The following is a 13,340-nucleotide window of genomic DNA, read 5'->3' as shown; positions in this document are numbered from 1 at the left end:
TAATTAGTTTCCTGTGTCAGGGATGTACTTGGTAGCCGCACTGGTCTGAGAGAAAAAGAAATACAAAAATGTAGAACTCTTGGTTTCAAAATAATACCTTTTATTAGACCAACGAAGAAATTGCACAACCCACCCCCCCAACCCCCCGCCTCCACCTTTTGGGCTCAAAGGCCCTTCATCAGGCTCTGGGGAAAGTGTAGTTGATACAAGATGGTAAAAAGTCCCCATAGGTAGGAAATAAGCTTCATTTTTGCACAGGAGGGAGTTGTAGATGGAAAGCTGTCCCTCTGGGTCCATGAGAGTGTCTTTGTGAGTTGTGCTGAGTTGTTCTTTGATGTATAGATCAGGTAGAATTCCTTCCCTGGAGGAGTCAGATGGAAGGCAGGGAGGTAGAAAAACTTTCTTGTTCTGCAATGAAGTTTAAAATGCAGAAATGTTTTGCAATTTCTCAGTTAGTTTAATACAAGGTATCATTTTGGAACCAAAAATTCTAGATTTTTGCGTTAGTTTCATAGATTTCATAGACATTAAGGCTGAAAGGGACCTTGAAGATCATCAAGTCCAGTCCCGTACCCCAGGGGCAGGAAGTCAGCTAAGGTCAAAGGATCCTAGCAAGATAAGCATCCAAACATTTCTTGAATGAGTCCAGAGTAGGTGCCTGCACCCCTTCTGGAAGGAGTCTATTCCTGGCCTTGGGGGCTTGGACAATAAAGACATTTTTCCTTATGTCCATCCTAAAATGGTCTTGGAGGAGTTCCTTATTATCCCTCAGGGCACTCTGGTGAACAGATGTTGCTCCAGATCCTGATGCACACCCCTGATGTACTTATAAGCAGCCACCAGGTCCCCCTGAGCCTGCACTTTTCCAGGCTGAAGAGTCCCATGGCTCAGCCTCTCTTCATAAGGCCTATTCTCTTGCCCTCTGACATCATGCACATGGCTCTCTGGACTCTCTCAAAGTTCTTGACATCCTTCCTGAATTGCAGAGCCCAGAATTGGATGCAGTACTCCAGCTGTGGCCTCACCAAGGCCAAGTACAGCAGGAGGATGGTATCCTGAGATTTACTTGAGAAGCATCTATAGATGCAAGCCAGGGTTTTGTTTGCTTTACCAAATGTAACATCGCATTGGTGGCTCATGTTCATCTTGTGGTGAATCATGACCTCCAAGTGTCTTTCATTTGTGGTGCTAGCTAGCGTAACACTGCCAAGCCTATAAGCATGCTGCAGGTTTTTTCCCCCCCTGAGGTGGAGTACCTTGCATTTATCAGTATTGAATGTCATCAGGTTTGTATTCACCCACTTACTAAGCTTATCCAAGTCAGACTGGATCACTAGCCTGTCCTCAGGTGGGGGTGTTATGCCCCAAAGTTTAGTGTCATTGGTGAACTTGGCCAGTGTGCTGCTGACACCAATGATCACATCATTGAGAAAGATCTTAAAGAGAACTGGTCCAAGGACAGAGCCTTGGAGACACCACTGATCATGGAGAGCCATAATGATTCGATACCATTGACTGCTACTCTCTGGGTTTGACCTCAGAGCCAATTCCCCAGCCATCAGACTGTGGTGTAGCCGAGGCCACAGTTGGCCAATTTTTTTTCCCATGAGAAGATCATGGGACACCAGATTAAAGGCTTTTTTTAAAGTCCAGATATGTGATGTCAATCTGTTCTCCCTTATCCAGGTGATATGTCACCTGGTCATAGAAGGAGATGAGATTGGTCAGGCAAGACCTACCCATGATAAACCCAAGCTGGCTGTCCCTCAGGATGTTGCCATTAGCCAGCTTATCAAGAAGGGTCTCTGATAATTTTCTCCAGAATCTTGCCAGAGATTGAGGTCAAGCTGATTGGCCTGTAATTCCTAGGATCTACTTTCCACCTTTTCTTGAAGATGGACACCACATTGGCCTTCTTCCAGGTATTTCACCTGAGCACCATGAGTTTTCATACATTTTTGCCAATGGTTGGGCTATGATACTTGCCAGAACCTTGAGTACTCTAGGGTGTAATCTATCCAGACCAGCTGACTTGAAGGTGTCCAGCCTCTCAAGATGTTCCTTTACAAGGTCTACACCGATGCTGGGTATAAATATGCCCTCACCCTGGCTGTCCCATATCCTGCTAGGCAGGGCTGATAAAAGACAGAGGCAAAGTACCTGTTAAACAGGTTTTTGCTGGGTGTCAGTTAGCAGTTGTCCCATTTGGTTCAGCAGGGGTCCAATGTAACCCTTGCTTTTTTTCTGACTCCCTACCTATCTGAAAAAGGACTTTTTATTATCTTTGATATGTGAAGCCAGATGGAGTTTGGTTGCAGCCTTGGCTTTCCTGATCCAATCCCTGCAGATATGGACCAATGCTGAGTACTCCTCCTTGGTGGTGATTGCAGTCTTTATAAGTCTCTCTTTCTCTTTTTAGGTGTAGGAGTTCCTCAAGTTCCCTGCTGAGCCAAGGCGGTTGCTGTGCCCTTTTGCTAGCCTTCCTCCTTGATGGGATGGACATTCCTTGTAGTGTCAGGAATGGCCCCTTGAGGAGCAACCACTCCTCTTGGACTCCTCTTCCTGTCGAGTCATAGTCCCTTAGGGCCTTGACAACAAGCCTTCTGAGCTTGTCCAAGTCAGCTTCTGTAAAGTCAAGGGCTTCTGCATTGCTGACTGACTTACCAGCTTTGCTATGGATAGTAAAGTTGATCAGCTCATGGTCACTATCACCCAGCTTTCCATCTTAGGTCACCTTTGACCAGTACCAGGTCCAGCAATGCTTTACCCCTTGTCAGCCCATAGACTTCTTGAGTCAGGTAGAGTTCATCCATGCATGTGAGGAAGTTTTGCGACCAATTGGATTTGACTGAGTGCTGTTCCCATGAGATGTCCAGGTAGTTAAAGTCTCCATGACAACCATGCACTGAAAGCATGCAGCCTCAGCCAGTTCCCTGGTGATCCTGGTCCAGCTCTTTTTTCTGGTTAGGAGATCTGTAGTAGACTCCTACCATGGTGCCCCCTGTGCCACGTTCCCCAAGTATTTTAACCCAGAGGGACTCCAGTTATCCTCCCTGGGTGCCAATGTCAATTTGCAGAGACACATAGCTTTTCTTGACATAGAGAGTTACACCCCCACCCCTTTTATCTGCACAATCTCTCCTGTACAGGGTATAGCCATCTATATCTGTGGCCCAGTTATAGGTGAAGTCCCACCATGTCTCCATTACCTCTATGAGATCATAGTCTTTCTTGCTTAACACAGGACCAATTCCTCCTGTTCATTCCCCAAGCTCCTGGCATTGGTGTACAGATACATAAGTGTCCCATTGGAAGTCCTAGGCTTCCTTGCACTCCCAGACAGACACTATTCCAGGGCTGGGGTAGGTGTGGATTCTTTTGGGTGCCCTAACCTGCTGGTTATGCAGTAGTTGCCTAATGGGCTTACATTAGTGGTCATCCACCCATCCCCCAGTGGGCTTAGTTTAAAGCCTGGTCAAGCAGATCAGCCAGTCTGGCTGAGAAGAGCCTGCTCCCCGGCGCAGTGAGGTGGAGGCTATCTCTTCCCAGAAGACCACTGCCGCCCTCACCAAAGAATGGACTGTGATCATGGAAGCCGAAGGCTTCACAATGACATCAGCACTGCAGTCTTTGGTTAACTACTTCATTCCTCCTCTCCCTCCTCACCCCATAGCCCCAAACTGGGAGGATTGAGGAAAATACTACCTGTGCCCCCAACTCCTTAAGACCCACTCCCAAAGCCCTGTAGTATCTCATGACCCGGCTGAGATTGATCCAAGCCGTGTCATTCATGCCCATTAATTTCCTGTGGCATTATAGGGTTTCACATGTAAATTTTTACTGTGGAGCTAATTAGTCTACTGAGCAGCTACAGTCTTGTGTAGATGTGTCCACAGAGTTGCATTTAAGCTCCCAATGCGCATTTCTACATGTTGCCATACAGCTATGTTGCTACAGTGCCATGCTGTAGTATTTCCTTTTGGAAGTACTGCTATGCTGCTATGCCTTGATGATATTTAATTAAATTATTAATTAGGCAGGATGCTGCCCATTTCCTGCCCTGATGCTAGGGGGTGCTATCTGAGGCTCCATTCCTCCCCTATGCCACAAGCCAAGCCTCATAGATGGCATCCACTGTTGTTAACCTCACTGGCCCCACACTGGGCCCCAGAATCCTCCAATTAAGACCCCTTTAAGATCCCTTCATTCAGGCAGCCTACTCCTCCTTCATTTGGAGCTGCCTAGCTCCATAATCTGTTCCCCCTTATGGGTGTGGTCCCCCCAGGACCTTTGGCTACACTGGCCCTGGCCTCACCTCCTGGCCAGTTAGAACCCCAGGGCCTCAGCTCTGGGCATCCCTCACAGTGGGCCCCTGGCCATTTGACCCTTCCGGTCCTGGCCCCATTATTGACCAGTTGAGGAATTCCATGTCAGACTTCTGAGTCTATAGCCCTTTCCCTCTCTTGGGTCCACCTTCCTGATCCTTTTATGGGGTAACCCACCCGGTTGTGGGAGTTAGGGTTATTAAGGTGCCCTGACCCAATTTTCACTGGGGTGGTAACTGGCCTGGTATTTCCTGGAGGTTCCTATGCCATTGAGATCCCTACCAGGCCACCCATTCCCAGCAGGGTGTAGTTTTAAGTCATGCCTAGGACCAGGAGCCTCCAAACCATCCCCTACAGCACCTGCCTTTACCTCTAAGATGTTGCATGCAGCCTTGCAGCCAGCCAATGTTACTACCTGGCCTGTCAGCAGCAAACTGCCCTGTTTATACAGGTGGCCAGGGATCTAAAATGGCCGTCACAGTCAAGCCCCTACTGGCTGCTTGGCTCAGTGCTTAAAGTGGCAGGCACAAAGAGTGCCCTGTCACAGTTAGTTATAATTATAGTTGAAAAACATACTGTAGAAAAGAAAAATACAAAGTTAAGGTGTTCAAAGTCCTTAAGGACTTATCAATATTAAAACTCAACCCATTTTAAATTAAAATTATTTTTTTAACTGATTAACCTGGATTACGTCTTTTAGTGTCAAAGAATTTAGATGTTAGGGGAGCCCTCTAGTGGCCCCAACTCCCAAAATTTCAGAAGCCACCAGAACCTTTAGGTTAAGTACAGACAGCCAAAAAGCCTGAGGCTGAATCAAGTCAATCTTTGCAGATTAGTGTAAACTGCATAAATTGAACTGATAGGCAAGTGAGCAGACATTCACTTTTGGTTCTGGAAATGAAGTCATATATCTGGAGTGGTCCATGCCAGAAGCTACGGGGTACAGGAGCAGGCCTTCCTGCTCGGCTGGAGCAGACAGCTTAGGCCAAAGCTAGTGTACACACCCTACAAGGCTGGTTTGCAGGGGACGCGCAAAACATCTTAAGGTGCTGAGAGACTGTGAGTTAACTTGAATCTGGGAATCTGGGACAGAAATTCAATAATCTAATTTAACTTAAATCAGTTAAGTCTGATACTACATCCAGGTTTATCTTAAACTGGGTTCAGCCATTTTGAAAATGGTTTATGTGCGCTGAAGTTCTGTTGTACTGTACAATCACTTATACTGGTTTATATGTAATTTCTGTCCCTTGCCTTGTGGAGCAGGCATGTATATATGCATAGGTGTGGCTAATCATAACAGTTCAGTAACCTATTCAGTGGTTCTTATCATTATATCTACATTTTTATTTATGTTTATAACTTTTTAGACATGAATGTAGAAGTGATTATACCTGATTTCTTTACAGGGAACAAAACTAATAATAATCTGGAAAAAAATATTAAAACTCACTTAAAAATCTATTGCAGCTTATTAAATGTAATTGTACATATGTTTTATTTATAATAATACAAATATGTGTAATGTAACTTTCTCAATATACATTAAACCATTTTAGAACATCCATCATTAATAGAATAAATAGCATGAAAATTGTATCTGCTTTTATTCACTTACTAGGGACTGAGTTAAACAATCCTTTAATTATATATATATTTCAGAAAACACCTACTTTATTTTAATTTTGGACTTATTTGCAATTCTGAAGCTACATCTACATTGGTGGTGGGTTTAAGAAATTGAGGAGCTGAAGATATTTATTTAGAAACATCTCAGTGATGTGGAAATCACGACAGGATCACTGCTTGACTAACAGAGCGCTTTATTTTACATGGTCACGGGAGAAGAAGCAAGGGCGGCTAATTCTCTGCAGCTGCAGGATACAGACTGTGTTACATACTTGTGAGGAAAAGACACACAGAAGCCTCCCCCGAATACATTCTTGGCAGTCTGACAATAAATCACCCTGGAGTCCCGCTAAACTAAACGTGTTTTCTCCAGCTGTCTCCCGATAAGTTTTATCTCAAGGCCCCTTTGTTTTTCGGCCTTTACTTACGCTCCTTATTATGGCTTAACTTTATTTTTGCTTGCCCCGTACTTTTCCTCATCATTCCCCACCATGTAAGTGCTTGTGCTTACATCTTTATATTCATAAGATCTTTGACCTCTTTTTGATGCTTACACTTGCAGGCCACTTCTCCGAGCACCATCATCTGTAACTCAGTTGCAGACAACCTAGAAACACTTTGGGTGGTTTTTGATAAGCAAAGGCATGAACAGCACAAAATTATTTGGATAATAATAAAACAGCAAAAGGGCATAATACACTTATAATGCACCACTTCAATAGGGATTTCACCCATCTCCCTATATTTGGCAGCCAACCCACCAATCAAAGAATTTCTCTTCGGCATCAGCATGAATTACTTGCAATTGCTTTTTTATGGTGCGGAGATCCCCCTGTACTTGTTGGTGCTGATTTATTCAAGTGCAGCATGTGTGGTTCACAACCGCACATACCCCACCTTGGGCGGCTAGGAGATAGTTTAGGGCCATACAACTTTTAACAGCTACTTGCCCCACCTGGGTAATCTTATCATTGAGAGCTCCCAAATCATCAGCACTAGCATTGATAAAGTTCTCCATGACTCCCAAAATATTTTTAATGGCTTTTTCTAATTTAGCTATCCCTAGCCAAGGGAGGAAGGCCCTGGTAAATTGGTGAAACCCTGTGTGTCGGAGAACCAGTGGGTTTTCAACCGCACACTGATGTCTGGGCAAGCCAGGTGGGAAGTTAGACACTTTATGCCAACAGAGGCTACAGTGCAAGTCAAATGTCAGAACAACTTTGTCCAAGATACAGGTTCCAACCCAATTTCATCACAGAGTCCTCTGGGCGTCATCCCCACATAGCCAGCACAAACTGGGAGCTGCTGCAGTACTAAGATCCCTACAGGGTGTGTTCCTCACCCAACATTTTTGATTGACCTGTAGGGTGTAAGAAAGGGCATGTTGGCTCTTTACCATTCTGTGATGAGATATTGATTTGTTACAGGAAACAGGACCTAACACCACATAAAAATTAAAGCAATCAAGCACTTGCATTTGGGGTAATGCCTTACAAAGTAGCCAGCCTCCCCTGTCCTTTCTGTCCTATTAAATCTATAACAGAGGGCTGCTTCCAGCCCTGAGGACAATTTTCAACTGTCTTGAGGCACTTTTACCTACCATGTAGGTATTGACAGTTGGTTTCTGCTAGAGGGGCAAAACTTGACAAAGCTAGTATTGTAGTCAGTTCCCCAAACCTCAAGGGGGGTCGGCACCCCAAGCATTGGGATTCCCTTGGCAGAACTGAGGGGGTCACAGTGAACAAGGGTCATGTGGTCCGCCACCAGGAGGACCACCTCATAGTGGGTTAAGTGGCCGGGGGACAGGTGCTGAGTTCTGCTGCGTCGAAGAAGGGTGAGGACAGCGTGAGGGACAGCAACAGTAAGGGGGTGCCCAAGAACAAGGTTAGTTTTAGAAACCAACAGGGCAGCAGCAGCAACAGTGTGGAGGCAAGGGGGAGATCCAGAAGCAACTGGGTCAAGGGAGGCACTATAATAAGCAATGGGATGGTGCGGAGAAGGCCCAAAAGGCTGGGTTAAGACACCAGAAGAAGTGCCTTGGTGTTCATGGTAAAAAAGAGTAAACAGCTTAGAATAGTCAGGCAAACTGAGAGTGGGAGAAGAGGAAAGGGCTTGCTTGAGCTGGCAGAGAGCAGATTCATGGCTTTCATTCCAGGGTAGTGAGTCAGGGGAACAGTCACAGGTGAGAAGAGTAAGAGGTTTGGAAAGTCCAGAGTAATTGGGAATCCACTGTTGGCAGTAGTTTGCAGCACCTAGGAAACCACGGAGCTGGTGTTTAGTTTGTGGGTGAGGCAGAGAAAGGATAGCAGAAAGGCGATCAGGAGATAGGTGACAGGTACCATGAGAAATAGTATAGCTCAGGCAGGTAACAGAAGCCCGGCAGAATTGGAGCTTAGAGTGGGAGGCTTTGTGGTCCCGTGCTGCAAGTTGTTCTAAAAGGGCAACAGAATCAGCTTGGCAATGGGGCGGGTGGTATCAGAGCAGAGGAGCAAATCATCTACATATTGAACAAGCACAGAATCATGAGGCTGCTGGACTGTATCAAGGTCAGACTTGACAAGTTGGCTGTATATGGTGGGTGAGTCATGGAAACCTTGAGGCAGACGTGTGAAGGTATACTGCCGGCCCTGATAAGTAAAAGCAAAAAGATACTGAGCACCAGGGTGAACTGTTATAGAAAAAAAGGCATTACAGAGATTCACTACAGAAAAACAAGAGGCAGAAACAGGTATCTGAGAAAGAACAGTGGCAGGATCGGGCACCACAGCTGTTAAAGGAACCACAAAACTGTTAATAACATGCAAATTTTGAACAAACCAATAAACAGGCAATCGTTCGGGGTGAATTTTCCTAGTTTGCAGACCAGCAGGATTGGGGTATAACAACTGGAGTGAGTCGGTATAAGAACTCCTTGCTCTAGGAGCCCTTGTATAAGAGGTGCAATGCCTTGAGATGAGGCAGCCAACAGCGGGTATTGCAGGATCGATAGGGGAGACACTCCTGGTTTAACCTTGATAGAAACTGGGATGGCACTGTTAAGAAGCCCCATATTGGTTGTGGAGTAGGACCAAAAGGACTTAGGAAGGTGAGCCAATAGTTCCTGTTGCAACGAGGAAGGATTGCACTGGGGTTCCTGTTCCATTAGTGTCATCATCAAGGCAGGAATCTGGGTCTGGGGTAATGAGAGGAAAATCCCATCCAGAGAAAAATGAACAGTTCCTTGTAACTTGCACAGGAGGTCTTGCCCCAGAAGGTTTACAGAAGCACAAGGACTTAATAAAAAGGCATGTTGCTCAATAAGGGGACCTAAGGTAAACAAGAGTGGCTGCATAACAGGGTGGTCAATAAGTTGATCCCCAGTACCTACAGCGGTGATTACTTTATCAGAAATGGGAATCTTAGAAACAAAATCAGAGCTAAGCATAGACAAAGAAGCACTGATATCAACAAGAAAGGGAACAGTCTGTTTTCCCACAGTAACAGGTATTGTAGCATCAGAAAGGGTAGAAAGCAAAGGGGCTGGAGTCTCTGGGTCTTCTCGGCTGTCCTAACACTGATCTTTACCTTTGAAGGACTGGAGAGGAGCTGGTCCAGGCAGTGCAGCTTGGCTGAAACGGAGGGGCACTAGCTGAGAGCGGGTGCCCCCGGGGTTTATGTGGGGACTCATTCTTCCAGTGGCCTTTCTGTTTGCAGTAGTGACAGACATCATTAGGAATGTTAAAGGGACCGGGTGGCCGGGTTGAGTGAAACGGTCCAGTAGAGCACAGTGGTCTGGTGTTATCTTGAAGGTCTCTGAATTGCAGGGCCATCAATTTTTCCACAGCCTTTGATTTATTGTGGCTGAGCTTTAGTATAGAAATGAGTGGCAGCAGCCAGAATTTTGGTGATGGGTTTAGCTCCCCATCTGATAACAGTGGACTGCAGGGGATCAGAAATCTTTGGTAACAGCCCTAAAACAAAGGTCTGGATGATTACAGCAGAAAGGTTAGCTTCTGGGTCTTCATTGCCAGAATGTGCCTTAAAGGCTTGGATCAGGAAAGAATAGTAATTGGCAGGGTGTTCTTCTAGCTTCTGTTTACACATAGAAATTTTGGACCAGTCTGTTTTTTGTGGGGAAACCTTAGGGACAGTGTCTAGGACCTGTTTATAGAGGTCCCGCAGACTGGCATTGCTGGGGTCCTGAGCAGGCCAATGAGCCTCTTTAAGGAGGGTATCCCTTTGGTCTCCAGAGAGAAGACCACTAAGGAATGTCACCGTAAGTTGGCTTATAGACCTCAAAAAGGTTTTTAAGCTTTTGAGCAAACCTGGTAGGGTCTTCATGGAGCTTAGGGAAAGTAGTTGACCAGGAGATGATTTCTGAGGGTGAGAACGGGATGTGGACTACTGAGGATTCCCACCCCCCCGGCACAGGGTACTCTTGGAGAAGATACTGCACCGCAGCAAGGTTTCCGTCCCGACGAGTAGTAATCTTTCTTACAATGGCTCCCTTTGTTTCTATGTAGGTGGTAGCATTGTGGCAATTCTGCAGAGTCAATCTGATTGGGGAGTCATGTTGGTCTAGGGCAGCTGAATCTATGGTCCACCCATCTACAGGGTCCAGGGGGACAGTAACATAAAATTGGTCCCCCTTGGGAGAATTAAAGGTGAGAGAAGTAACAGGAGGCAATGAGCCAGAGGCAAGTGTTGGTGGAGTTATCGGAGAAATTGGTGCAGATGCAGCAACGCCTGAGGCCTCAGGATCGGCAACCAGCAGCGGAGCAAAAGCCGGAGCGAGTTGTGGCAGGACAGGGGCCAGAGGCTGTGGTGGGGATGGAAACCAATGATCCAATGGGTCATTTCGAGGTGAATTGTCCGGTGGTGGAGGCATGACTGGGTACAGCCTAGCCGGATGTGGTGAACAAGGGGCAGGTGGGGTTGGTCCCTGGCATTGGAAATCCTTAACTTGGTTCTGACTATGATCAAACTGTTTCTTAAATTTTTCCTCATTTTCCTTATAGGAAGCCATAAGGGAGTGCTTATGGCACTTTTTAGACTCTCCTTCCCATAGGTACCAGGCTTCCATTTGAACAGAGTGCTTGCTTTCCAAATTTCCTCAGAGGTGTTTGAGAATTTAGTGATCCCAGGACTCATCTAAGGGCCAGCATAATTTCAGGTCATCATTGGTATACTGATTCCATTTTGCTAAGTATTGGGTTGACCGGGGCCCATATTTTAGAGGCATAAACCAGGCGGGATCCCGTTGCGGGACCTTAGAGGTTCCGCTACCCACTGTCACGCCTAGGACTTACAGACACCGGAACAGACAGGTACTCACCCTGGCCAGAGACTTTTCCTCCAGAGCCAAGCAGGCAGATGACAGATCAGGGTCCAGAGTATCAAAGCCACAGAGCTGAAGAATTGGGTCTAGGAGAGCCTTCTCGGAGTGACAGAGTTGAAGAGCCGAGACGAGGGTCCTACCCAGGGCGGTCTGTGTGAGGACACATCCCAGACTGAGCCCCCAAGATGACGTGGAAATCACGACAGGATCACTGCTCGGCTAACAGAGCACTTTATTTTACATGGCCACGGGAGAAGAAGCAAGGGCGGCTAATTCTCTGCAGCTGCAGGATACAGACTCTGTCATATACTTGTAAGGAAAAGACACACAGAAGCCTCCCCCTGAATACATTCTTAGCAGTCTGACAATAAATTACCCTGGAGTCCCGCTAGACTAAACGTATTTTCTCCAGCTGGTTCCCAATAAGTTTTATCTCAAGGCCCCTTTGTTTTTCGGCTTTTACTTATGCTCCTTATTATGGCTTAACTTTATTTTTGCTTGCCCCAGTACTTTTCCTTATCATCAGTTTCACTGCAATTTGTGTTACTTTTGTCAGTTTGATTCTCAATCTTAATATTAACACAGATGGCTCCTTTCTTATTATTTTAATGCATTTTGTATTTCTATATGTGAAGCACTCCCAGCAACAGTGGTAGGACAGAAAATAGAATGAATGAAGGGCTTCAGAAATACTACTATTGGGGGAAAACCCTGAAGAAAGTAGCATTACAATATTGTTTTATCCTTCTGGGCAGTGGAGAATGGTGCTTCTTTGTTCTTTTTTTCCTTTTTCTTTTTGCAAATCTTAGAACTCATCGTGTTATAAGAAGGTTGTCTCTCAAAGAACAGTTCGTTGCTATTGAAATGCAATGTGAAGTTTCCTTTGGGACTACATCTATTTTCTTCAATTAGGAGACCTGATAACTGTTAAGTTATAAAGCGGAAGGAACTAACACATTAAAAACATCTGGTAGTGTTCTATAGGGAGGCCACTGAAGCTGGATTTTCCTTTTAAATACTTATTGAAATGAAGTGTGCAAAATTAAGCAAATCCAGCTCATTTCTATGGTTTTTTTTAAAGCTTTATTACTGAATGAAACAAATAATCAAGTGCCAGTTACTACACTTGTATCACAGGGTACATAAGCTTAAGAAGAAAAGTGAAAAAGACAAAAAGGCAAGCTATCAGTGGTATGAACTTTCACTTATCCTTAAACTTGATTTGTTGTCTAGTTGGTTACAGCTTTCAAATGGGTCATAGCTTTTCCCAGACTCTTTCACTGATCTGAATAGTTACTTTAGCCTTTGATTGATTGGTAGGTAGGCATGGATTTCATCCTATTTTTTCATTTCTTTTTTCAAGAAGCAAGAGGAAATTCCATTAGAAAAATTAATTATGAATTTGCTTTCATTATGTTCTTTTGGTTTTGTTTTGCTTCTGTGGTCCCAGGGCAGGAAGTCATCAGGGATCATAGGATCCCAGCAAGATAAGCATCCAAATGTGTCTTGAAGGCATTCAAAGTGGATGCTTGAACTGTCTCCAGCGGCAGTCTATTCCAAACCTTGGGGGCTCAGACAGTAAAGAAGTTCTTCCTTATGTCCAGCCTGAATCGGTCACAGCGGAGTTTGTGACCATTCGATCTTGTCATCCCTTGGGGTGCTCTGGTGAACCGACATTCCCCCAGATCCTGGTGAGCAGCCCTGATAAACTTATAGGTGGCCACCAGATAACTCCTGAGCCTGCGCTTTTCCAGGCTGAAGAGTCCTGTTGCTCTCAGTCCCTCATTGTAAGGTCTGTTTTCTTGACCTCTGATCATGCGTGTGGCTCTCCTCTGCACTCTGTCAAGCTTCTCCACATCCTTTTTGAATTGTGGAGCCCAAAACTGGACTCAGTACTCCAGCTGTTGCCTCACCAAGTCCGAGTACAATGGGAGAAAGACGTCCTGGGATTTGCTCGAGAAGCATCTATGGATGCAAGCCAGGATTTTTCTCAATTTACTAGCCACAGCATCACATTGCAGGCTCATGTTCAACTTGTGGTCAATCATGACTCCCAAGTCTCTTTCATC

Source organism: Crocodylus siamensis, chromosome 1 (genome assembly GCF_052110815.1).
Source record: "Crocodylus siamensis isolate JL-2025a chromosome 1, ASM5211081v1, whole genome shotgun sequence".
Lineage (NCBI taxonomy): Eukaryota > Metazoa > Chordata > Crocodylia > Crocodylidae > Crocodylus > Crocodylus siamensis.
This window is presented reverse-complemented; position numbering follows the sequence as displayed.